Source organism: Capra hircus, chromosome 14 (assembly GCF_001704415.2).
Source record: "Capra hircus breed San Clemente chromosome 14, ASM170441v1, whole genome shotgun sequence".
Classification (NCBI taxonomy): domain Eukaryota; kingdom Metazoa; phylum Chordata; class Mammalia; order Artiodactyla; family Bovidae; genus Capra; species Capra hircus.
This window is the reverse complement of record NC_030821.1, coordinates 90,750,548-90,776,256: the sequence shown is the minus strand read 5'-3', so window position 1 is coordinate 90,776,256 and position 25,709 is coordinate 90,750,548. Positions and strand designations below refer to the sequence as shown.

The window sequence follows — 25,709 nt, the reverse complement described above, 5'->3', positions numbered from 1 at the left end:
TGCAGAGGATATCATGAGAAACGCTGGACTGGAAGAAACACAAGCTGGAATCAAGATTGCCAGGAGAAATATCAGTAACCTCAGATATGCAGATGACACCACCCTTATGGCAGAAAGTGAAGAGGAACTAAAAAGCCTCTTGATGAAAGTGAAAGAGGAGAGTGAAAAAGTTGGCTTAAAGCTCAACATTCAGAAAATGAAGATCATGGAATCTGGTCCCATCACTTCATAGGAAATGGATGGGGAAACAGTGAAAATAGTGTCAGACTTTATTTTTGGGGGCTCCAAAATCACTGCAGATGGTGATTGCAGCCATGAAATTAAAAGACACTTACTCCTTGGAAGGAAAGGTATGACCAACCTAGATAGCATATAAAAAGCAGAGACATTACTTTGCCAACTAAGGTCCGTCTAGTCAAGGCTACGGTTTTTCCTGTGGTCATGCTGGATGAGAGAGTTGGGCTGTCAAGAAAGCTGAGTGCCGAAGAATTGATGCTTCTGAACTGTGGTGTTGGAGAAGACTCTTGAGAGTCCATTGGACTGCAAGGAGATCCAACCAGTCCATTCTAAAGGAGATCAGTCCTGGGTGTTCATTGGAAGGACTGATGCTAAAGCTGAAACTCCAGTACTTTGGCCACCTCATGCGAAGAGTTGACTCATTGGAAAAGACTCTGATGCTGGGGAGGACTGGGCGCAGGAGGAGAAGGGGATGACAGAGGATGAGATGGCTGGATGGCATCACCAATTCGATGGATATGAGTTTGGGTAAACTCCGGGAGTTGGTGATGGACAGGGAGGCCTGGCGTGCTGCAATTCATGGGGTCTCAAAGAGTCAGACGCGACTGAACTGAACTGAAAGGTTCAAAATAAATTCAGAGGCAGTGGCTAGAAAGATAAGAAAACATGAGTTGAGTTACAAAACAATGTGCTCTCTATGCAGGAGGTTTAAGCTCATAGGATAATAGAAGATGACCCTCATGTGCTGAAAACAGCTGAAAGGGCTACATAAGGAGCCCAACAGGTGGGGGAGCTCACCTGGACCTCAGGGAGAGCATTCACAACCCATGGCATTTTGCGATTGTAAAGAAAGATGACACTATAAGTTGCAAAAGTAGGAAGGGCACAGAGAAGGATAGACAAAGAGAGGGAAAGGGCACACTCTGAAGGGGTTAGAATGGACTGTAGAAAATGTGGAATCCATCTAGAAGGAAAGGGATATTATTAAAGAGTTTTCCACCACAGACCTACACAATCAGAGTTATGATTTAAAATATGACTCCACCTGTAGAAAGTAGAGGCCAAGAGACCAGCTGGGAGAAGGCTACAGAAACAGATACAAGTTGACAAGGGTCTAAATAAGGCAGTGGCATGAAGAATGAGAGCTACTGGGACATAGCATTCACGTGATTTAGGAACTATTCGGATGTGGACATAGAGAGAGACAGAAAATATCTAGGATCATTTTAGAGTTTAGCTTTGGACAGACGACGTTTGTAGCATGCAGGAGACTTCCAAGTACAGATACTGAGCAGGTGGTAGGGTGTAGGAGTCTGGAACTCAGGAGGATGTCTGGGTAGAAAGAGAAGACTGGGATTCTTTAAACCATACAACACAGAAATAAGGGAAGAGGGAACAGCTTTAAGAAAGGAGACCAAAAGGATGGATCCAAAGATAGAAAAATATCAGCATCAATGAACCAAGCAAATAGGAAGTTTCAAGGATGACAAGTCAACAGTGTCGATTACTACGTGTGCATTGTGTTGTGTGTTTAGTTGCTCAGTTATGTCTGACTCTTTGCGACTCTTGGGACTGTCGCCTGCCAGGTTCCTCTGTCCATGAGAATTTTCAGGCAAGAATACTGGAATGGATTTCCGTTTCCCCCTCCAGGGGATCTTCCTAACTCAGGGATCGAACCTGCGTCCCTTGTGTCTCCTGCATTGTAGGTGGATTCTTAATCTGCTGAGGCATCAGGGAAGCCCATACAGCAGTGAAATAAAGTGAAGCCTTAACAGTGCCCGAGGAATCTTGTGACTCAGACATCCTGGTGACCACAGAGGATGCAGGGCAATGCAGTAGTCTGGACACAAACCAGAGTCTATGGAGTTGGAGAGTGAGCAGAAACACAAGAGATGGAGTATTTCTTGTAGAAGCTTGGGATAAAGGACAAGGTCAGATAACTGGCTATGAGATCTTTGGCTATGTTTAGCAAGAACATTCTATGAAATTTTACTGGCAACGCAGCTGTATCAAGTTCCACAGACACCTAACTGGCCACCAGGCTGGATGTTAAGACAGAGGAGATGGGGCTCAGGTGGGTCCAGCACGGGATTCGCTGATGTGGGTCTTGGCTTGGGTCACCCGTGCAGGCGGTGTACTTACTCATGTCCAGGAATGAGGTGGGTGGGAGCCAGGGCAGCGTCCAGCCTCCCTGACCTCTTGTTTGTGATGCAAAAGGCATAGGGAACACAACCATGTTAAACAGTGGAGAGATGGAAATGATTATCTACAGGGGATTTAAGTGACCCGTAGATGAACACACAGACATACAGACAGGCTTTGATGAAACATGCTACTGTCTACTCACAGGTGGTCCTGGAGGCCCTGGTTTTCCTGGAGGCCCTGGTTTTCCTCGTCTTCCCTGGAAACCAAAGAGAAACAGATAATAAATACTGTGATTCCATTTTAAGATGAGACAGTATGAAATGGAAGTTCAAAGACAGTACAAATTAACTCAAAGTTAAAAAACAATCCCAAGTCCACATGACCTTTAAAGGTCAGTGAAGTCTAAAAGCTATGGGACAATTTTTAACAATCAAGATGAGAACAATAGTGCTGGGAATGAATAAATCGTGACTCTTATTAGCAGCCCTTTAAAGGCTGTCTACCTTGACTCTCTAGCAAAGTAATATAAAATATCTGAAAGGTTGGATAAGATTAGCATTTTATCTGATAATTCAATGGGTTCAGGTGCAAAAATCAATGCATTTATCACCTTAAATTGGTATTTTCAGAGAGTGATCTGAATTTCAATTTTAAAGGAATTTCCTAAGGGTGAGATTAAGTATTCAAAATATATTTTTTCTGGGCCCCAGCCTGGAATTACTAGTTTAGAATCTCTGGGAAAGGGATCCATGAATCTGCATTAAAAAAAAAAAAAAAAAAAAACCACTTCAGGTAATTCTCATGTTCATAAAAGTTTGAAAAGTACTTCACAAAGCTGTATTATAATTATATACATTGTGTAAATCATATTACCTAGCTCTTTTCTTCCCTTTGGATGGTTAAACTGTTTTATAAGTGAACTAAAATGTTCACTCCTTGCTTATTAATCTTCATTGCTGTAAGTGAATATTAACTCACCAAGTTTACAACTAGCTAAATTACACTAGCAAGAGTCAGCATGACACTTCTAAGTATCTGTATATTTGATATCATTTGAAGAGCATTTATTTATTATACATTCATTTTCTTATTTTTTTTCCTTTCTAATAGAAGGAAGCAAGCTTAGGTATGGAAAGCATACATTTTGAATGAGAAGCATTTCTAAGTCTGGTTTCTAAATATGATCATTCTCTTTCACTATTATTAATAACTTCATTTTATTACCATATTGGTAGTATGTTAATATATATTAAGGCTTGCCATTTCAAAGGTAAAAGTATTAGTGATCTTTCAACTCTTTTTGAGGAGAATTGTGAGCACAAGCTCTCACAAAATTGCGAGAAAGGCCCAATTTCACTGATTAATTTTCTCACTCTGAAAGCGTCAGGCAGTTTCCTGATTTCTTTGGTCTTCAACGAGGCTTGGAGTGGGGTAAGAAATCCAAAATAAGCTGAAGCATCAGAGCAAACTTTGGAAGGTAGGTTAGCACATAAGACACTGGGATTGCATGGGGAGTGCAAGTTAAGTTCCTACTATCAAAGACTCTAATGACAGCAGCTGTTTTCAGGAAAAAAAAAATCCTGGTTAACATCTACAGAGCAGATTTTAAAATAATTTTATTAAAACCAGAAATATAATTAGTAGTATTTTCATGTATCTTCTGTTTTAAAGTTCTGAACCCTGGAGTTCTTTTTAGGGGTTGTAAGATTGGAATGAATACACAATATTCTGTATACTGAATAAAAGTTATACATATGTACATACTTTACTAGTCTTGCAGTTTACACATTCTGAAAATCAATATATTGCATCTTTTCCATCTTTGTATATGCAAGTCAATCAGCCCCTGAGGATTAATCAATGATAAAAAGTTGACTTAGAAAGTGGAAGCGCTGAGAGCACAAAGAAACAAAATCAGTGACATGGAAGGGGGTGGTCAGTTCTTTCTTTTAGGTTGAGGTAAGTTAAATCCACAGGACCAACTTCTGGTGCAGTCTCTTTTCCTTAAGGAGATATATATGTTGCTTGGGGCAGAAGTGGGGTGAAATGAAGCTACCTTTTATCCCAGCGTTCATATTGAAGATAAACCAACACTCAGATATCGTAACACAGCATTGGCATGGCTTAGGGTGAGGAGGAAAAAGCATTCATAATTCCATATGGTATGGGCAAGCTTTTGAATTCTAATTCATCACTGCTGATTTACACCATCATTCAAGTCAGCCTTGCAATTATCGGAGCGTGCAGTGTGTCTCTGGAGGAGCATGGGGGAATGCTGATTCTCTTTACGTCTCCTTGCTAAGAGTGGACAAGCAGGCAAAATGTTTTTGAGTGGGGGTCCCCAGTCTTTCTGGCACCAAAGACCAGTGGCATGGAAGTCAATTTTTCCCCGGATGGGGATGAGGGGCAGGATAGTTGAGGCAGTGATGCGAGAAGTGGGAAGCCACAGCAAGTGGCTGATGAAGCTCCGCTGGCTTACCCACTGCTCACCTCCTGCTGTGAGGCCCAGCTTCCCAAACAGGGGTCAAGGACCCCGGTTTTTGAGGACTGTCAAATTATCAGAACATATTATACACAGCAACTTCAGCCAGCACGTATATGCAGTTTAAATGTTTGAATTTCTAATAACATCCCAAAGCAGACTTGAATATGTTCTTTTCCGGTTTTACTGCGACATACCTAACGTGTACTATTGTATGCATTTCATGTGTACAAACTGATGACTTCATCCACTTCTATATTATGAATAAAGTTAGTGAATACTTCCACTGCACTACATAATTATCATTTGTGTGTGTGTGTGTTGACAATATTTAAAATCTACTCTCTCAGCAACTTTCATATATAAACACAGTATTGTTAACTACAGTCACCATGCTGTACATTATAATTTCCCCAAACATGCTCATTTTCTAGCTAGAAGTTTGTGCACTTTGCCTGTCTTCAGCCTCTGGCGGCCAAAATTCTGTCTCTGCTTCTGTGAGTTTGGCTTTTTTAGATTCCATGTTCTGGGGCTGGGTCTAGGAGTACCCCCCTGATGAAGATGGAGGAACCATTTTTGTGTATTTGTTTCAACTTCTGTCTTATGTCAGGCCCTTCATTACAGGGCTCACTCTAGACCCCTTGTAAAGTGAGACAAGAATGGAGACTCAGATGTGGATTGGGATGAAAATCCCAGCAAAAAAGAGATAAATGTTGAGCTGGGCATGGCCATACTGACCAGGACACCTGGTAACAGCTAACCAGCTGGAGTCTGGCTGAATCTCCAAATGGTTGGGGACATACTGTTTCAGCATAATTACAATTGGACTAATCCAATACTTCTCTTAAGATTGGAGTATGAAGCATAAAATGCAGATTTGCCATACCAGGGGCCCAGGACACCTCAAAGTGCTCAGCATGTAAGTTTCCTGTTTGGCAACAGTGTGAAGGTTATTAGACAGCGGTTTCCATGTTTGTCCAATGATTTAAACCCAGTGGTAATAAAGAAATCGGATCAGTTTCCAGAAAAAAAAAAAAAACAAAACCCAGTGGTGCTCTAACCTTATCACACATCAGCATCCTCAGGGGCCTACTTGAATCCTCAGGAGGCCTAGTAGATGGGACTTCACATTTATAACAAGTTCCCAGCAACGCTGCTGCTTATGCCTGGAGACCACACTTGGAGAACTCCTGTCCTAAGCCTCAATCTCCTATTTCAAACTCAGATGATCTTATATAGCCCTTCATTCTAATAGCTTAGAACAGAAGTGCTGGGTTGGTTCTGTGATCGCATGTCTCTTTAAGAATAAAAACCTCCCTGTCAATTTCAGGACCATTTGGATTGGAATCCCAGTCTTTTCTCTTATGGAAGCTTATTGTGTCAAGATGTCACACTGTAAAATTGGTACTTATACTTGGTAGCCGATTTGTTGGTCAAAAAAGAGATCATATGGAAAATTCCTACCACACAACACACATTAGAATGGTAAACAGAAAATAAGTGTTGGCAAGGATCTGGAGACACCAGAATGCTTATCACTACAGGTGAAATTGTACAGTGGAGCAACTGCTATGGAAAACACTACGCAGATTCTTAAGACTACCATGTGATCCAGAAATCCCACTTCTGGGTCTGTATCCAAAAGGACTGGAAATCAGGGTCTTGAAGAGATATTTGCACACCCATATTCATAAGCAGCACTATTCAGAATAGCCAAGAGGTGGAACCAATCCAAACGTCCATGGACGGTTGAGTAGATAAAACAAAATGAGGTGGAGACAATGGGATATTATTCAGTAAGGAAAAGAATTCAGTTACATGCTACAACAGGGGTGTGTGTGTGTGTGTGTATTTAGTCGCTCAGTCATGTCTGACTCTTTGCGACCCCAAGGACTATAGTCCACCAGGCTCCTCTGTCCATGGAATTCTCTAGGCAAGAATACTGTGTGGGTTGCTAGTCCCTTCTTCAGGAGATCTTCCCAATCCAGGGATTGAACTTGGGTCTCCTGCACTGCAGGCAGATTCTTTACCATCTGAACCACCAGGGAAGCCCAAACCTGGATGACATCATGCTAACTGAAACAGACTTAGTGAAATAAGTCACTAGAAGACAAATATGGTATGATTCACTCATATGAGGTACTTAGAGTTGTCAAATTTATAGAAACAGAATGTACATGGTCTTGTCCAGGACCTGGGGGGTTGCCGGATATAGGAACTTATTTAATGGGAACAGAGTTGTAGTTTTACAAGATGAAAAGTTCTGGAAATCTTTTCACAGTGATGCAGATATATTTAACACTACTGGACCATATACTTGAAAATGGTTAAAATGGTAAATTTTATGCTACCTGCTTTTTTCCACAATTAACAACAAAAACAGTCCTACTATAATATCTGATAAAATAGTAATAATAAATGTTAGTTCTTTTTCGCCCTGTCCTTCTACCATCCTTTAGCCAATTATCCATTTTTTTAATTTAAAAATAAACAAAGTAACTTGTAGATTATTTATACAATGTAACACAATATAGTGATGGAAATTAGTGGAATATAAGTGCATGCATCAATATGGTTGCACTGTGTAAACATAATGTTCATCAATTTATATAAGGAATAAAAGCAGGAAAAACTACTAATCCAAGTTGTTAGAAGCTGCAACAGGTCACTGATGCAGGAGTTGGGAGGAACTAGGAGCATCAGAGGGCTTACAGGGTTGGTGATGCTAATGTTCTATTTCTTGGACCATGTGCTGGTGACAAGGGTGTTCATGCTTTGTGAACACTCAACAAACTTGTATCATCAGGATACATGCATCTTTCAGAATGTATATTTCAATGTATATATTTTTTTAAACAGGAGATTTCTACAAAGGAATGATTTTACTTGAATTATCAAGTGACTTCACCCATCTGCATTTGCTGCATGGGTCAATATTGGCAGAAGGGGGGAAAAATCCAAGTCTATTTAAATAGATGACATCTACAAATTTTCAACAGTAAAAATAGCCTGATGCTTCCAGGATGACTTGCAGAATGGGAGCACATGGATCTTAAATTAGCTACTTGATTTATAAACACTTGGACATCCAAGAGCTTTAAGAAGGCAAGAATGCAAATAATGGATGACTGGTACTTATCTGACAGATGGTTTTTGTTGTTGATAATGATGATGATGAGAAGGATAAGTTACAGAAGTAATCAGACTGAAATAAAGGGCGACATGCAGACCTCAAGCCCACAGAGGAGACATGTATAAGTAATCTCTCTAAACTGCCAGGTCTTGCTAATGCAGCTGGCTACTCTCCAGAATTCCCCTATTCCCATGTGTGTATGTAGCACACTCTTAGGCATCAGCTCAGCCTGAACAAGGTACCAAGGAAATGTCAAGGAAGAGGAGACAGGCCCTTGAGTGGCATCCACAACTGTGAAGGAGGTGTTAATTACACAGGAAAACATTACGGGCTATCTTGGAAGTTTAGTTTTCCTTTTTTACATTGTGAACGGAAATAAGATTTATGACTGATGTAAAAAGTTAGCACATTTTGAAATCAACAGTATGTGAAAAAATGGGAGAATACTTGTATGAGCAATGCAGAATAGCCTAAGTGAATTTTATGTGTTAACATCTTTAAAAATACATCTAAGACAGCAACGAGACTAGTCATAAAGGTCTCATTATTTCAGGGATCAGACAAGTAGCTCTTGTAAGGACATGGGAAGAGGATATAATTCAGCATGAACAAAGAATCTGATATAGGCTCAGAGCTAAGGAAGGCTGAATCCATATTGCGGTGCTATTCCCAGCGCTGCTTTTCTCGTTTAAGTTGGGATCTTAAAATGTCTAAATCATATCACAATTTCCCCATCTCTCTGTTCCCTTCCTTTCTTCCCCTAGGATGGACTCTACCTGTAACTAATGTGGCTTTTCAAAAACAAGATAGAAATGTGACAGTATTAACTAACCCCCTCAGCTACAACTGAATAAATGATAATCTGAGTAAACAACACTTCACTGAAGCATTGGCCTGGGCCAAATGGTCTGGTCTGTGGGCACCGCTGTCTACAGTCACTGTTTAGTATTTATGGTGTTATTAATTTGATCATGAAGATAAGTTAGTCTGACCTCTTAAGTACCCTCTGATTGGATGAAACCAAAATCAACTTTTCCTGTGTGCTCCAAGCTGTCCATGTATGAAGAAACATAAAAGTCGATGACAAATGATTCTTAAAATGGTTACCAGTGATCAAATGCTTGCCATAGTCCAGTCACTGAGTGCTATACACATGCGTTCATGCTAAGTCGCTTCAGTCGTGTCCAACTCTTTGTGACCCTATGGACCATAGCCCACCAAGCTCCTCTGTCCATGGGATTCTCCAGGCAAATATACTGGAGTGGACTGACATGCCCTTCTCCGGTGATCTTCCCAACCCAGGGATTGAACCCGCATCTCTTGCGTCTCCTGCATTGGCAGGCGGTTCTTCCTCTGGCGTCATCTGGGAAGCCCCTTACATTATTTCCTTTAATCCATCCAAAACCACTGTGGGTGGGTGATACTGTTCCCGTTTTACACAGAGACATGTTAAACACTGAGCTCCAAATCACTCTCCTTTTAATTGGTGGGGCTAAAATTTAAACCCTAGTGTATCTGATCTTAACACCCACAATCCTCAGCATTAAGGTTTCCTTAGGGGCACGCGGTATCCTGGTCATTCACAATTTCGTTACTTTGCTGCTCTAACTGTTGAGGTTCTCTTGTTTTCTCACCACCAAGCCAGACTTTCAGATGTCCCTATATCTTGTTACTTTGCCTTTTGGAATTTAGGTCTCCTAGGTTCTCACCCACTCCCATGATGGCTGTGCACCCCTGCCTGCTGCCAGGAGGCTGACCACAAGCTTCCATGTAGACTTGTCTGGACTCCTGAGCATCTTGCCAAACCACCAGCTCTTTCAGTCCCAATCATGAGCTCTGTTTTCTGTGCCTGCGATTGCCAATCTCTGCCAAGGCATTTTGTTCATCTCAGTTCACAGGTGGGGCAGCAGTAGGCTATGACTTAACTGCTTCCTGACCATCTGTGACACATTTTATCAACTTTGAGCAGCAGTGAGAGGGTGGGTGCTGGAGACATTCCTCTCCCCAAATCTGGAAGGCTGCTCACAGACTGGAGGGGAAGAACCAGGCTTGGACACTGCCTTCCTTGTCCAAGAGCTATGCTCTGAGAGCCTCATCACTAAGGACTCTCAGAGCCTCAAACATCTTCCACTTTTATTAAGGGAACTGTCCCACTTTCTAGACCTAGAGTAGGTGAAATAAACATGTAGAGGGACAAACAATTGCACATAGATCAATAGAGTCTTGTTTAGAGAAATGTTAATAGGAAAGCAACAAGATGTGATTCTTCAGCACACTTCAGTCAGGCCAGAGCCACAGCCCTTAAATAAGAAGGAACTCAGCTCTATCAGTCAGCACTGGAACAAAGAAATCATTTATGACATGATGACACACTTTAACACATGAAATGTACCCTCAAGGGGTGGACTTTCAGCACTGCAGTTTTCATGAGAAGCACTGCATTGACCAGCACCATAAAAAATACGTGGAATACATTCTGTAGCTATGCAACAACTGCCTGTAAGCAAAGAGAACTCCTGAGGATCCAGAAGATGAAACTATGAGGGTCATCCCATTTTGAGACACAAGAATTTTCAGTGCATAATTCTCAATACGCCAATTTGAATTTAAATTGCACTTAGAAATTTAAATTGACTTCAAACCCTATCAAAAAGATGAGTAAATTTATTCAGTAGAAATGTACTGTGTCTTACATACTCTTCTAGGGGGAAATAGGGCTTCTCTCATGGCTCAGAGAGTAAAGAATCTGCCTGCAATGGGGAAGACCCGGGTTTGATCTTTGGGTCAGGAAGATTCCCTGGAGGAGGGCATGGCAACCCACTCCAGTATTCTTGCCTGGAGAATCCCATATAGTCCATAAGGTCGCAAAGAGTCAGACACAACTGAGTGACTAACACTAGGGGAAATATATTAATGATTAAGGCCTGGATCTTGCCTTCAAGGTAGAAAAGGAGAGAGTTATTCACAACAGCTGTTTGGAGAGTGTTGTTCATTTGTTGTAGGTAAACTCAGGAGTTCCTGGGAGGGACGGTGAGACTTCAGTTCCTTCCATCAATAACTCTCTCCAGCTTTTAGTTTGGCAGGGGAAGTGTGTGTGGTGGGGGTCACTGGGATGGAACAGAAATGTTGGGGGAGAAAGCTACCTGCACACCCTTGGCAACGAGAAGGGGCTAGAGTCCCTCTGACAGAGATGGCTTCCCCGGACACTTGTGCCCTGACTCAGATGTGTGTCCTCTGATACTTAGCACCAACTTTTCAAGCAACTGTTCTCAGAAGGCATTTCCCAGTTCACCACTACTTGCTCTTGGTTTTGCCATACATTGACATGAATCTGCCACAGGTGTACATGAGTTCCCAATCCTGAACCCCCCTCCCACTTCCCACCCCATATCATCCCTCTGGATCATCCCTGTGTACCAGCCCCAAGCATCCTGTATCCTGTATCGAACATAGACTGGCGATTCGTTTCTTACATGATAGTATACATGTTTCAATGCCATTCTCCCAAATCATCCCACCCTCTCCCTCTCCCTCAGAGTCCAAAAGTCTGTTCTATACATCTGTGTCTCTTTTGCTGTCCCGCATACAGGGTTATCATTACCATCTTGCTCTTTCATAATCGACTCAAGTATTGGGACTACATATTGATGACCTTGAAACATTGAATGCCATTATGTAAATACTAGGCATGCTTTTTCTTGAATACTCTTTTCATTTCCTTAAACCTAGCATCCAAGGTCACTTGGCAGTGTGAATGGGTAAAGGGAACTCTGAATCTGACCTCATCCATGGACTCTAGCACACAAATTTCTCCTTCAGACCTAACCTTTCCCCAGAATAATGTCAGGGTGCCCTGAAAAACTGGTACCTCAGTTAGCCCTGCAAGAGACAGCTGTGGGTCACTTTCTGGATTCTTTTTATGTTCTCCTTTGACTATTCCATCCCCTTTAGAGAAGTATTCTTCAGGGAGAAACCCCAGATACATCTTATCCCAAGCATCCTGCTACACAGTATGTACACACATATATATACATACACACATAAAACCAAATGAACTCTGCTTTTTCAACCACTTGATAACTTTTAACTCATCATTTGCTCACCTGTGTGCAGTCAGGTCACTCAAGATGGCTGTTCTCTTGCTCTCTGTACAGCCCCTGCCCAACCAGTGCCTGCTTCACCTACATCAACTGACATGACTGACCTTCCTATGGACTTGCTCCAGGTCCCAGCTGTGATTTTTCTTATCAAAGGGAAGTTAGGGGTCTCAGAGCCCTTTGTTGGTTTTCCTGGTAACTAATGAGTCCACCTGTCAGCAGTTCAGTTCAGTTTAGTTGCTCAGTGTTGTCTGACTCTTTGAGAGATCAATTCCCCCATAACTGGTAATGGCCCCAGGACCTTGCTTCAGCCATGTAAGCTCCCCATCCATTCAACCACCAATGCCTCTGTTGCTGACTCTGGCTCTTTCCTTGGTCTTTAAGCTGGGCAAGTGCAGGCCTTATAGGCCTGCAGAGTGCAGCCCACCACCCTGCCACCTCTTCACTGCATTTTTGTAATAGAGCATATTTCCCATTCTCAGCTGGCATGTGCCCAGATTCAATCATTAATTCATTCAACAAACATTTAATGAGTTCTTACTGTGGGCCAGATCCTTCTCCGCACTCTGGAATTACCTCAAATCCATTCTGTCCTCATGGAGCTTTTATTCTAGTGGGAACACTGATGTAATACATAATACTAGGTTTTTTCTCTCTGCCAGACATCATTCAAAACAGTTTACATACCCATTAAATCCAGCCACAGGACTGGAAAAGGTCAGTTTTCATTCCAATCCCAAAGAAGGGCAGTGCCAAAGAATGCTTAAACTACTGCACAATTGCACTCATCTCACACACTAGCAAACTAATGCTCAAAATTCTCCAAGTCAGACTTTAACAGTACGTGAACTGTTAACTTCCATATGTCCAAGCTGGATTTAGAAAAGGCAGAGGAACCAGAGATCAAATTTCCAACATCTGCTGGATCATGTAAAAAGCAAAAGAATTCTAGAAAAACATCTACTTCTGCTTTATTGATTACACCAAAGCCTTTGACTCTGTAGATCACAACAAACTGTGGAAAATTCTTTAAGAGAAGGGAATACCAGACCACCTTACTTGACTCTTGAGAAATCTGTATGCATATCAAGAAGCAATAGTTAGAACCGGACATGGAACAACAGACTGCTTTCTAATTGGGCAAGGAGTACGTCAAGGTTGTATATTGTTACCCTAATTATTTAACTTATATGCAGAATACATCATGAGAAACGCTGGGCTGGATGAAGCACAAGCTGAAATCAAGATTGCCAGGAGAAATATCGTAACCTCAGATATGCAGATGACACCACCTTTATGGCAGAAAGTGAAGAGGAACTAAAAAGACTCTTGATGAAAGTGAAAGAGGAGAGTGAAAAGCTGGCTTAATACTCAATATTCAAAAAACTAAGATCATGGCATCCGGTCCCATCACTTCATGGCAAATAGATGGGGAAGCAATGGAAACAGTGACAGATTTTGCTTTTTGGGGCTCCAAAATCACTGCAGATGGTGACTGCAGCCATTAAATTAGAAGATGTTTGCTCCTTGGAAGAAAAGCTATGACCAACTTCGATGGCATATTAAAAAGCAGAGGCATTACTTTGCCACCAAAGTCCGTCTAGTCAAGACTATAGTTTTTCCAGTAGTCATGTATGGATGTGAGAGCTGGACTGTGAAGAAAGCTGAGCGCTGAAGAATTGATGCTTTTGAACTGTGGTGTTGGAGAAGACTCTTGGGAGTCCCTTAGACAGCAAGGAGATCCAGCCAGTCCATCCTAAAGGAGATCAGTCCCGGATGTTCATTGGAAGGACTGATTCTGAAGCTGAAGCTCCAATACTTTGGCCACATGATGAGAAGAGCTGACACATTGGAAAAGACCCTGATGCTGGGAAAGATTGAGGGCAGGGGGAGAAGGGGACGACAGAGGATGAGATGGCATCACTGACTCAATGGACATGAGTATGAGCAAACTCTGGGAGTTGGTGATAGATGGGGAAGCCTGGTGTGCCACAGTCCATGGGGTCGCAAAGCGTCGGACACGACTGAGGGACTGAACCAAACTGATCTATTACATCTTCAAAGTCTTCAAAATATCTTTGAGGTGTCTGTTTTACAGGTGAGATAACTGAGTGACAGAGCAAGTTGCCTGAAGTCACATGTCTAGTGAGCAGCCGAGTCGGGACTTGCATTCAGGAAACTTGGCTGGGTCATGTCTGCTCATCACCACTGTGCTGTACTGATAACCGTGCTGTACTGCGCAAATCTGGTAACTACACGAGTAGAGAGATAAATCCTGAATAGCAATATGAATCATGAAAAGTAAAGCAAGGGCAAAGGGACACAGAGTTAGAATGTGTGCAGCTTCAGAAAGAAAAATCAGGGGAGGTCAGCAGACTCCTGAACCAAGCGGGTCTGTGGGCCATTCAAGGGCTGAAAGGGACATGGAGCAGAGGCAACATTGAGAATGCAGCCCTGAGCGCAAGTGATTGAAGACTCAGCAAGAAACAGGGGTGGCTGGAGAACAACAAGCCACTCGATGGGTGGTTGGCAGAGCAGATTAGCACTTTGATTGTGGTGGGAAACCATTGGGAGTTGTTGTAATCGGGGCCACATGATGAGCCTGACCTAAGTACTCGCCTGTGCAGATAACACAGGAGCAACTGCTGCAAACTCATCGTTTAATTCAGAGGCTCAATAGAACCGCCTGTAGGTCATCTGATTTAGATTGCTGAGGGCAACATTTCCTTCCATTTGTGCAGATGATCAGGAGTTGATTATCTATATAGCACTTTGTGATGGTTAAGTTTACGCCTCAAATTGTCTGGGCCAGGGTGCCCAGGTATTTGGCCGAACATTTTTCGAGGTGTTTTTGTAAAGGTGGTTTTCAAATGAGATTAATATTTAGACGGTGGCCTTTGAGTAAAGCAGGCTGCACTCAGTAAGGTGGGTGAGCGTCAGTGCAAAGCCTGAATGGATCAAAGACTGGCCTCCCCAGGCAGGAAGGGACCCTGCTCGCAGACGGCCTTGGACTCGAACTGCACCTCTTCACCGGGTCTCTGCCTCGCACATTTTGGATTCACCACAACTCGACAATTGTGTGAGCCAATTCCTTAAAATCAGTCTCTGTCTCTCTGTATATGCATCCTGCTGGTTATGTTTCTTTTTTCTAGAGAACTCTGACTAACACCCATTTCCACTTACAGGTACAAAGGATTTTTTACCTTCCTTTAACATTACTGACCATAATATCTATTATTCTCCGATATTTCCCCAGGCCATTGTGTTTGACTAAAAAAAGATATGAGGAAGTGAGATATACTTTATCCTTCACTGGGAACCATGGTTTGAAATAGAGAAAGCTGTATTATTTAAGTAGTGTTGCAAGACTTACATAAAGATATTAATAATTTAATGAACTTGTACTCAAAGGAAAAAATGTTCTTGAAACATGTCAGGATGAATTTTCAAGGGATAGACCTAATTAGCAGTGTCTGAAGACTATGTCATCAGATTTAGAAAACAAGAACTAGTCCCCGTGGACAGAATGGTGAGTTAGACTTTAAAGCTTTAACTACTCCCATTAATATGTATGATTAATGAGCAATATATCAGTTGGTTGGCCTCACTCAAGTGAAAGACCTTGCAGGGGGAAAAAAAAAAGGATGTTTAAATTAATATACATGGAGATATGCAAAAGCAATTTATAATCTTTTCTATATTATGATTAACTAATGACTTAGAGTCTCTATTGAGAAAGGATGCCATAGCTTGTACGTCTTTTAAAATATAGAATCAAAGCTACAAAGGTGTCTGAAAGTAACAGATGACCAAAGGTCCCAATGACTTCATGAATGGGAACTCCGGGAGGCTGTGCAGCAATAATTATTTGTTACATTATTCTTTTTATATATGTGCAAAAAAAAAAAGCTCTCAATGTTAGATCACAGCTGAAAAATCAAAAGCTAGGGGAAAAAGTTTACACTGAAGTACTTATGTTATTTGGAGAAGGAAACAGCAACCCATTCCCATATTCCTGCCTGGAGAAATTCCATAGACAGAGCAGCCTGGTGGGCCACGGTCCATGCGGTCGCAGAGAGTCGGATACGACTGAAGTGACTGAGCATGCACGCAGTTACGTCATTATCTTTTCGTTACGTATAATAAAGTACTTTTACCAGATGATTATTTGGAGAAAATCACATTTAAGACATAAGAGTTAAGTCCATTTAAAGGAGAGAGCATGTGAGGTGGGGTCCATTTGATGTCAAGATCTTCAAAGGCAAAGAGAAAAATCTGAGCACGTGTTTATGTGATTCTAAACATAAAACTATTTGGTAATATTTGCACGTTCATCTGGATGTCTGGGTTTCTAAAGACAGAACCTTAATTTAAGTCCTTCAGAAACACCGATAGCTAAAACTACAAGAGCCAGAGTTGAAAGCGATCAAAATAACAGATCTATTTGGAACTATAATGAGAAATCAACTGCCAGAAGAACACAATGAGTGGAGAAATGCAGTAAACAGATAATCTTCATCAATGATGAGCACAGCTGCATTTAACTGCTTCAGTTCAGTTCAGTTCAGTCGCTCAGTCGTGTTTGACTCTTTGCGACCCCATGAATCCCAGCACGCAGGCCTCCCTGTCCATCACCATCTCCTGGAGTTCACTCAAACTCATGTCCATCGAGTCAGTGATGCCATCCAGCCATCTCATCTTCTGTTGTCCCCTTCTCCTCTTGCCCCCAGTCCCTCCCAGCATGAGTCTTTTCCAATGAGTCAACTCTTTGCATGAGGTGGCCAAAGCATTGGTTTCAGCCTCAGCAACAGCCCTTCCAATGAACACCCAGAACTGGTCTCCTTTAAGATGGACTAGTTGGATCTCCTTGCAGTGCAAGGGACTCGCAAGAGTCTTTTCCAACACCACACTTCAAAAGCTTCAATTCTTCAGCACTCAGCTTTCTTTGCAGTCCAGTTCTCACATCCATACATGACCACTGGAAAAATCATAGCCTTGACTAGACGGACCTTTGTTGGCAAAGTAATATCTCTGCTTTTTAATATGCTGTAGGTGTTGGAGAAGACTCTTGAGAGTCCCTTGGACTGTAAGGAGATCCAACCAGTCCATTCTAAAGGAGATCAGCCCTGGGTGTTCTTTGGAAGGAATGATGCTAAAGCTGAAACTCCAGTACTTTGGCCACCTCATATGAAGAGTTGACTCATTGGAAAAGACTCTGATGCTGGGGGGGATTGGGGGCAGGAGGAGAAGGGGACGACAGAGGATGAGACGGCTGACTGGCATCACCGACTCGATGGATGTGAGTTTGAGTGAACTCTGGGAGATGGTGATGGACAGGGAGGCCTGGCATGCTACGATTCATGGGGTTGTAAAAAGTCAGACACTACTGAGCGACTGAACTGAACTGAACTGAACTAGATTGGTTATAACTTTCCTTTCAAGGAGTAAGCATCTTTTAATTTCATGGCTGCAGTCACCATTTGCAGTGATTTTAGAGCCCCCCAAAATAAAGTCTGACACTGTTTCCACTGTTTCCCCATCTATTTCCCATGAAGTGATGGGACCAGATGTCATTATCTTAGTTTTCTGAATGTTGAGCCAACTTTTTCACCCTCTTCTTTCACTTTCATCAACAGGCTTTTTAGTTCCTCTTCACTTTCTGCCATAAGGGTGGTATCATCTGCATATCTCAGGTTACGACATTTCTCCTGGCAATCTTGATTCCAGCTTGTGCTTCTTCCAGCCCAGTATTTCTCATGATGTACTCTGCGTAGAAGTTAAATAAGCAGGGTGACAATATACAGCCTTGATGTACTCCTTTTCCTATTTGGAACCAGTCTGTTGTTCCACGTCCAGTTCTAACTATTGCTTCCTGACTTGCATACAGGTTTCTCAAGAGGCAGGTCAGGTGGTCTGGTATTCCCATCTCTTGAAGAATTTTCCACAGTTGTGATCCACACAGTAACTGCTTACTCTATGCTGAAGATTGGAGATTGAAGAGAAAATTGACATATATCTTACCTTTGGCATGCTTTAATTTTGTGGTGTGGTCATGTTTCTCTATGCATAGGTGAAAGTGAATATAAATTTTAACTTATATATTTATGACAAAATAATTGATCACTGACAAACAACAAAAACAGGATGGAAAAGTATACAATGTACTGAGAAGGTAGAGACTTGACCATTAGTACCTTTTCTTGTGTTTATCAGCTAAGCAAACCTGGCCCAATCACATAATTTCCTATATAAATATGGGAGATATATATATATATATATATATATATATAAAATTGTTGTTTAGTCACTAAGTCACGTCTGACTCTTTTGCAACCCTTTGGACTTAGTCCACCAGCCTCCTCTATCCATGGGATTTCCCAGGCAAGAATATTGGAGTGGGTTGCCATTTCCTTTTCCAGGGGATCTTCCCAACCAGGGATGGAACTCATGCCTCATGCATTGGCAGGCAGATTCTTTACCACTGAGCTATCTGGGAAGCCTATATATATATATATACACACACACAGACACACACATATATACATACATATATGTTTTTACTGGAGTATAGTTGCTTTACAATGCTGTGCTACTCTCTGGATTTCTCTTCTATACAGCAAAGTGAATCAGCCCTATGTACACATATATCCCCTCTCTTTTGGATTTCCTTTCATTTAGGTCATCACAGAGCCCTGAGCGGAGTTCCTGAGTTATGTTCTCATTAGTTATCTGTTTTATGCACAGCACCAATAGTTTATATATGCCAAGCCCAATCTCCTAGTTCATCCCACCCCTCCTTTCCTCTTTGTTGTCCACACATACGTTCTCCTTGTCTGTGTCTCTATTTCTGTTTTCCAATAAGATCATCTATACCATTTTTTCAAAAGGACTAAAAATAGACCTGCCTAAAAACAATGGGCTGGAATATATGAGCACTTGAGAAATGTTTACTTTAAGAGAAATATCAAAGTTTTTAAGAGCCTTCTGTAATCTTTCCTCATAATCAGCCTGTAACCTCCTTGAACGCAGGGACAGTATCTGGCATCAAGCAAGTTCTCCCCTGGTGCCCATCCGTCCTCCTGAATAGGACGATCTGAGCTCGTTCAGAGGGAGGGGCTACACTCCATGGAACAAGGGGAAGGTGGTCCAGCACATTCAGGTATACAGCTAGTGGATCAGCTACATTCTTGGCAAATAACAAGAAAAAACATATCCTGAATACTCATTTTGAAATTTAGTATTATTGAGGTTCATCTCCTGGCCCAAATCAAAGCCTTACAGAGAACACATTGACACTAGTATGTCAGTGTGGCTGACTCACTGGATAAGCCACGTGTGCAGTAGTGTATTTCAAATGTGATAATATCCAGGCAAATCAGCTCGCCTGTTCTCGTCTCCAAACACTGGTCAGAATTGACAGGATGGCCAAGAGACTTAGAGTTGAAATTTTCAAATGTAAATAGCGTGTTGCCTACAAATGTGGGATCCATAGTTTTGTCCTCAGTCTTTGAATGAAATTAATATTCTTGATTTTACAAAGGATGGACCAAGGCCCTTACTCAAAGTAAGAGCCCAGCTCCTCATAGCAGCCTGCACGGCTTGGCTCCACATCCACTCCTCTCACACCCGGCCACACACAGCTTCCTGCAGCTCCCTGAAATTCCTACCTCAAGCCACGGCAGCAGCTGCTTCCCCCAGATTGCCGCAGTCTGTCCCTCTCTTCCTCTTATATCTTTGCTCCTATGTCCTCTTTGCGACTTGGCTTTCTGCAACCTCCCTGCAACACTCCCTAACCCCTTCTTCTGCTTCCTTATTCTCAGCTGCATGTGTCATCACCAATCATTCCAAGATATTTATTTTCTTACTGTCTGCCTGCAATAGACTGAGCTCCATGGAGGGAGAGGTTTCTGTCTATTGCATGGGTTGGCAAGGTTTTCCTGTGAAAGATAAGATGGTAAATACTTCACTCTGGCATAGTACTCTGTTGTAGAACAGCCATACACAGTACGTAAGCAAATGAGCATGGATGTGTCCCAGTAAAACTTTATTTACAGAAACATGTGGATCAGATTTGGCCTGAGGGCCATAGTTTACTGAGTCTCAGTCTACTCTTTTCATTGGCTATATTCAGTCGCTACTGCTGCTGCTGCTGCTGCTGCTGCTGCTAAGTCACTTCAGTCGTGTCCAACTCTGTGTGATCCCAGAGACCACAGCCCACCAGGCTCCCTCATCCCTGGGATTCTCCAGGCAAGAACACTGGAGTGGGTTGCCATTTCCTTCTCTAATGCATGAAAGTGAAAAGTGAAAGTGAAGTCGCTCAGTCCTGTCTGACTCTTAGAGACCCCGTGGACTGCAGCCCACCAGGCTCCTCCATCCATGGGATTTTCCAGGCAAGAGGACTGGAGTGGGTTGTAATTGCCTTCTCAGTGGCTACTAATGCCTGGCAAACAGTAGGTGCTCAAGAAATGTTTGTTCTGATTTTGGTCTGAGCTAACAATTAAAATGGGATTAAGCATACTGCTATGGAAAGATACCAGACAAATGAAGATTCTGAACTAATGAGGAAACAGCATGATTTCATTCATTAATTCATTACTGTATTTTTAGACAAGCATCAACACCAAAACTGTGGGATTACATCTCAAAAGTTCTTTAGGATCTGGTGGTGTTTTTATTATTATTGTTGTTAATATTGTAGAGAACACAGGACAAAAACTCTATTAGTTTGAAATCATTTTGCTGAGAATATATAAAAAGAGCAATGTAACAAATATTTCTGCACAGCAAAGAATTAACAACTGGTGGCAATGGCAACCCACTCCAGTTCTCTTGCCTGGAAAATTCCATGGATGGAGGAGCCTGCTAGGCTGCAGTCCATGGGGTCTCTAAGAGTCGGACACAACTGAGCGACTTCACTTTCACTTTTCACTTTCATGCATTGGAGAAGGAAATGGCAACCCACTCCAGTGTTCTTGCCTGGAGAATCCCAGGGATGGGGGAGCCTGGTGGGCTGTGGTCTCTGGGGTAGCACAGAGTCAGACACGACTGAAGTGACTTAGCAGCAGCAGCAGCAGCAGCAGCAGCAGTATTTTGCAATATTTTCTTCAAGTCTTAGTAAAAGTAAATAAAATGTTACAGATTTAATGGGAATAACTCTCAGGAACTGTCTGTTATTCTTCTGGTTCACGTATTTGATAAACACACACACATATGTTTATGTATATGAATGAATAAATAGTCCCAATATTTTGAAATTTGTAAAAATTATTTTTTGTATGTATCCTTTAACAAAATATTCTGTATTCAATATTATGTTTCTAACTATGGTTTTCCAGTGGTCATGTTTGGATGTGAGAGTTGGACTGTGAAGAAAGCTGAGCACTGAAGAATTGATGCTTTTGAACGGTGGTGTTGGAGAAGCCTCTTGAGAGTTCCTTGGACTGCAAAGAGATCCAACCAATCCATTCTGAAGGAGATCAGCCCTGGGATTTCTTTGGAGGGAATGATGCTGAAGCTGAAACTCCAGTACTTTGGCCACCTCAAGCGAAGAGTTGACTCATTGGAAAAGACTCTGATGCTGGGAGGGATTGGGGGCAGGAGGAGAAGGGGACGACAGAGGATGAGATGGCTGGCTGGCATCACCGACTCGATGGACGGAGTCTGAGAGAACTTCAGGAGTTGGTGATCGGCAGGGAGGCCTGGCGTGCTGGGATTCAGGGGGTTGCAAAGAGTTGGACACGACTGAGCGACTGAACTGAACTGAGCTGAAGATCTATTCTTGTTGGAAATGTTTGAGTGTGTGTATATAGATAACATTTGCAAATAAAGCAAAACCAACACAGTATTGTAAAGTAAAATAAAAAATTAAAAAGAATATTTTCAAAGTAGCAAAATACAGAAGTGCAAAAAGTGCAACACTGTTTATTATGAGGCAATCTCCACTGTTTTTTCAGATTTTCTGTGTTGAGGTTTAGTGTTGCTTAAGTCTTTCACTCAAGAAAAGAATGAATGGCCCAAGGAATCCAGGAATTCAGCACCATTTTACTTATCTCTGCTGGAAAAATTTTATCCTGTAAAGCTTTAATTCAATACTAACATAGAGTCAGTGTGGCAAGAGTATAACTCACTTCTAATATTTCAATTTATGCAGCTAAATTTTAAAACACCTAGTTGGGGATTAAAAGAAAAAAAATCTTCCAGTTACACAAAACAGTGATCTCTGTAACAGAACAATAATGGCAAATACTTTAAATGGGCTTTAAAGTGTAAACTGAGTAAGCTGAAATCAAATCTGGGTCTACTGATCCCAAGTATCAGTTTCTTTAGAGCTTTGAATCAGAGTATTCATTTTCAATAAGCTAGATAAATGGTGACCTTAAAAAAGCCTCTGTCATATTTCATAACATCAAGGAATGGGAGGAGAAAGAATGAAGAATCCTTATGAAACATCTGCAGTCCATAAAACACTTCGAAAAATATTCTATCAACCTGTGCTATAAATAGTTATCTCTGATGTGCTGCTTGATGGTGTGATGTCTGTGTGGTGACAATGAATCTCTCACAACTGTTCTGCACACCATGAGAAGTACAAATATTGGGGGGGGGGACCAATTACAGTGAAACTATTCATCTAGCACTTTATTATTGGAAAAGGCCACCGAATGGCACTTCCAGCTCCCACACATGAGTGCTAACTTTGATGACCCAGAAGACGGGCCATCAGTGAGCTGATCCATGCTCTTGTGAAAATGAGGAAAAGGCACCCTCCTCTTGCTGGAAGCAGTCCCACACTGGGCACACAGCTGGTTAGTGGATTTCAGCCCCTAAATACCGATTGACTCGCTGCCATGCTTCAGGGCGACTATGCTAGGTGAAAAATCCACAAACATTTCTGGGATTCTCAAAGAAGCACTAAATGGTTCCCAGGGTTTCAGTGCTAGTAGATTTTGTTGTGCTGTAATACTTGGAAATTAATGTTGAAAGTATGACATCATAAATAACAGTCATTGAGCCCCTGCTGTGTGACAGGCCTGTATTTTTCTAATCATCATATATTTTTCCAATCATCACTTTGGGATAGGTGTCATTAACATCATTTTGGTTGTATAACTGAAGAGACAGGGGCTCAGAGAGGCTGGGTACCATTCCCTAGGTCACAGAGCCAGGGCTTACCCAGGAATGTGCATCACTCCAGGACCTGTGACCTCTGAGGGCTTTCACTGATGCAGAGGTTGACATTTTACTAATAAAAAGTTCAGGGAACTATTTCCCCATGTGGAGTATGAACCACTCAAATGTTGAATAGTCCTTCTGTTGGCTAGCGGCTATCACCCAGGCCACTCTACAGCAGAAGAAGCATCTCCACTCACCAATTAGTATTTATGTGCACAAGTGGGAGATGGGAGGAGCAGGAGAGGCGACAGGGTAGGGAGAGAGGGAATCAGGCCAGCCCAGATGGAGGGGGCTGGTGCTGGGCAGGGGAAACGGGCAGACAAGCTTCAGACATCACCCATTTCCCTGAGATTGAGGAAACTGTTTTGTATATTCTATAGCATCTGTCTAATTCTGAAAAACAAACAAACCAAAAGACCGAATGTGATCCATGAAGCCGGTTTCTGACCTGTTAATGGATACAATCTGAAAATACAATCTGAAAAAACAGCTATTGTGGGACCAGAGTTTGGCATCAGACATTGGTTGAAACTTGACTCTAAAAGTGTTTTGCTCTGTGGCCCTGAACAAATCACTTTAACTTTGCGAAGCCTCAGTGTCTTCATCTGAGAAGTGGAGAGAGTAATCCTTAATACAGAAGGATGCTGTGAGTAATCAGGGGAATATAGAATCACCATGCATATTATTCTTACTGCTATAATACCGCATATATTATTGCTATCACTGTAATATAGTACCCACAACTGATAAGATGGTCCAAAATCTGGCAGTTAGGGGACCAAGCCATCTTTAGCCTTGTAAAACTTAGGCACTGTCTTACCAAAAAAGAGTGGTCAGCCTGAGCCTAAAATGGGCATGAAAGTTGGTTCTCTTCACAGACCCTTACTTGGATGCTTTCAGCTATATCTTCTTGTTTGCCTATGTATACACCTATATCCATCACATTGTGTAAACAATCCTCAGGTCTTAAAAAGGTAACTCAGGGGCTTCCCAGGTGGGAGGATATTAAGGAAGATAAGTATTCACACTTTATCCATGACTTCCTTTTCTTCTTTGCAGGCAGAAAAGAAAGAGTGAGAGAGGAAAGCACTCTCCTCTTAGAATACTTTTTCAGTGACTCCATTTACAAAAAGACTTCGTTTAAATCACTTTTAGCCCTACTAGTTGTCTTGAGCTGCATAGAGATTCCAGGGGAATGAACTTAGGCAGCAGGAATAAAGCAGAGCAGACAGTTAAACATGTTACCCTTCTGTACTTTATATATAATACGGCTGCTAGCATATACTGCCTAGCTAAGAACTCACTGTATATTTTAATAGTTAATTTCTAGAGTTTACCAGGCTATGTGCACATTTCTCTTAATTATCACAAGGTTGAACTATTTTAAAAAGCTTAATTAGCATTACTTACATAAATTCTCTCTGCTGGTAATAAAGTGTTTGTTATTATGGTTTTAGCCTATAATCAATGTAACTCACTACTCTGTGGTGGAGAACTGGTTTTTAAATTTCCATTTTGTTGTAGACCGGTACTTTTATAAACTGCAGTTAACCTAAATTACTAGGAAAAAAGAAATAAGGACATAAAGAGCGTAAGTCCCAACATTTATCACTGGATTCAACTGACATAAGATTATACTTTTGTAAATGTAATCAAACCAACAACAGATGAAGGAAGGAGCAAAGTACAAAACTGTCCACATTGCTGAAAATGTGTGTACATGCTAATAAAAAAGATTCACTGTTATATTTGGAACTTTCTGTTGTTTTGCAATTACAATAGAAAGAAAATTTATGAGCAAAATAGTGATTCCCCATATTAAATGTCTATATATATACTGTTTGAACAAACAAACACTATTATATTGGATTTAAACTTTTTAACATGAGAGAATGAGCTTGCTTCTTGTTTGTTGACATATCAAGACTACTTGTGTAAATCAGCCCTTTCCTACAGGATTGTCACATGGATCACTGACAGTGAGGAACTGTAATAGGGAAGAACAGATCTGATTCCATACTAGGTCTGTTTCTTTTACTTTAACCTCTGTATTCTATTGTTTTTGTTACAAGTGAAGAATGTTGCCTACTGCCTGAAAGGTACAGGACAGCCCATTCTCAAGGGCCTGACCTTTAAGGGCATAATGCTTTCCTATTCATACAGAGATACAAAACTGCAGAACAGAGGATAACATCTATCTCCTTGGAGGTTTACAGGAACATGTTGACCAGACCTACATGGACAGCTATAGGAACAAAGGATTCTGGCACTAAGACATTTACAGCAGCCCACCATATCCCATTTTAGCATAAAAGAAGCCTGAATTCTTACTAGGGGACAATGGTTCTTTGAGACACTACGTTCAAGATCTTGGTCTGCTGGCTTTCTGAATAAAGCTGTTATTCCTTACCCCAACTCATCTCTCACTTTATTGACCTGTTGT

The 25,709-nt window shown here is 41.6% G+C and overlaps 1 long non-coding RNA gene across 1 annotated transcript in view; it reads right to left on the bottom strand.

The window, feature by feature from the left end:
* LOC108637541 overlaps positions 2,584–25,709 on the bottom strand; it is a 123,836-nt gene continuing 100,710 nt past the window's right edge. Inside the window, exon 5 of the long non-coding RNA XR_001919179.1 lies at positions 2,584–2,638. This is a non-coding gene — a long non-coding RNA (uncharacterized LOC108637541). The remainder of the gene's footprint in view (positions 2,639–25,709) is intronic.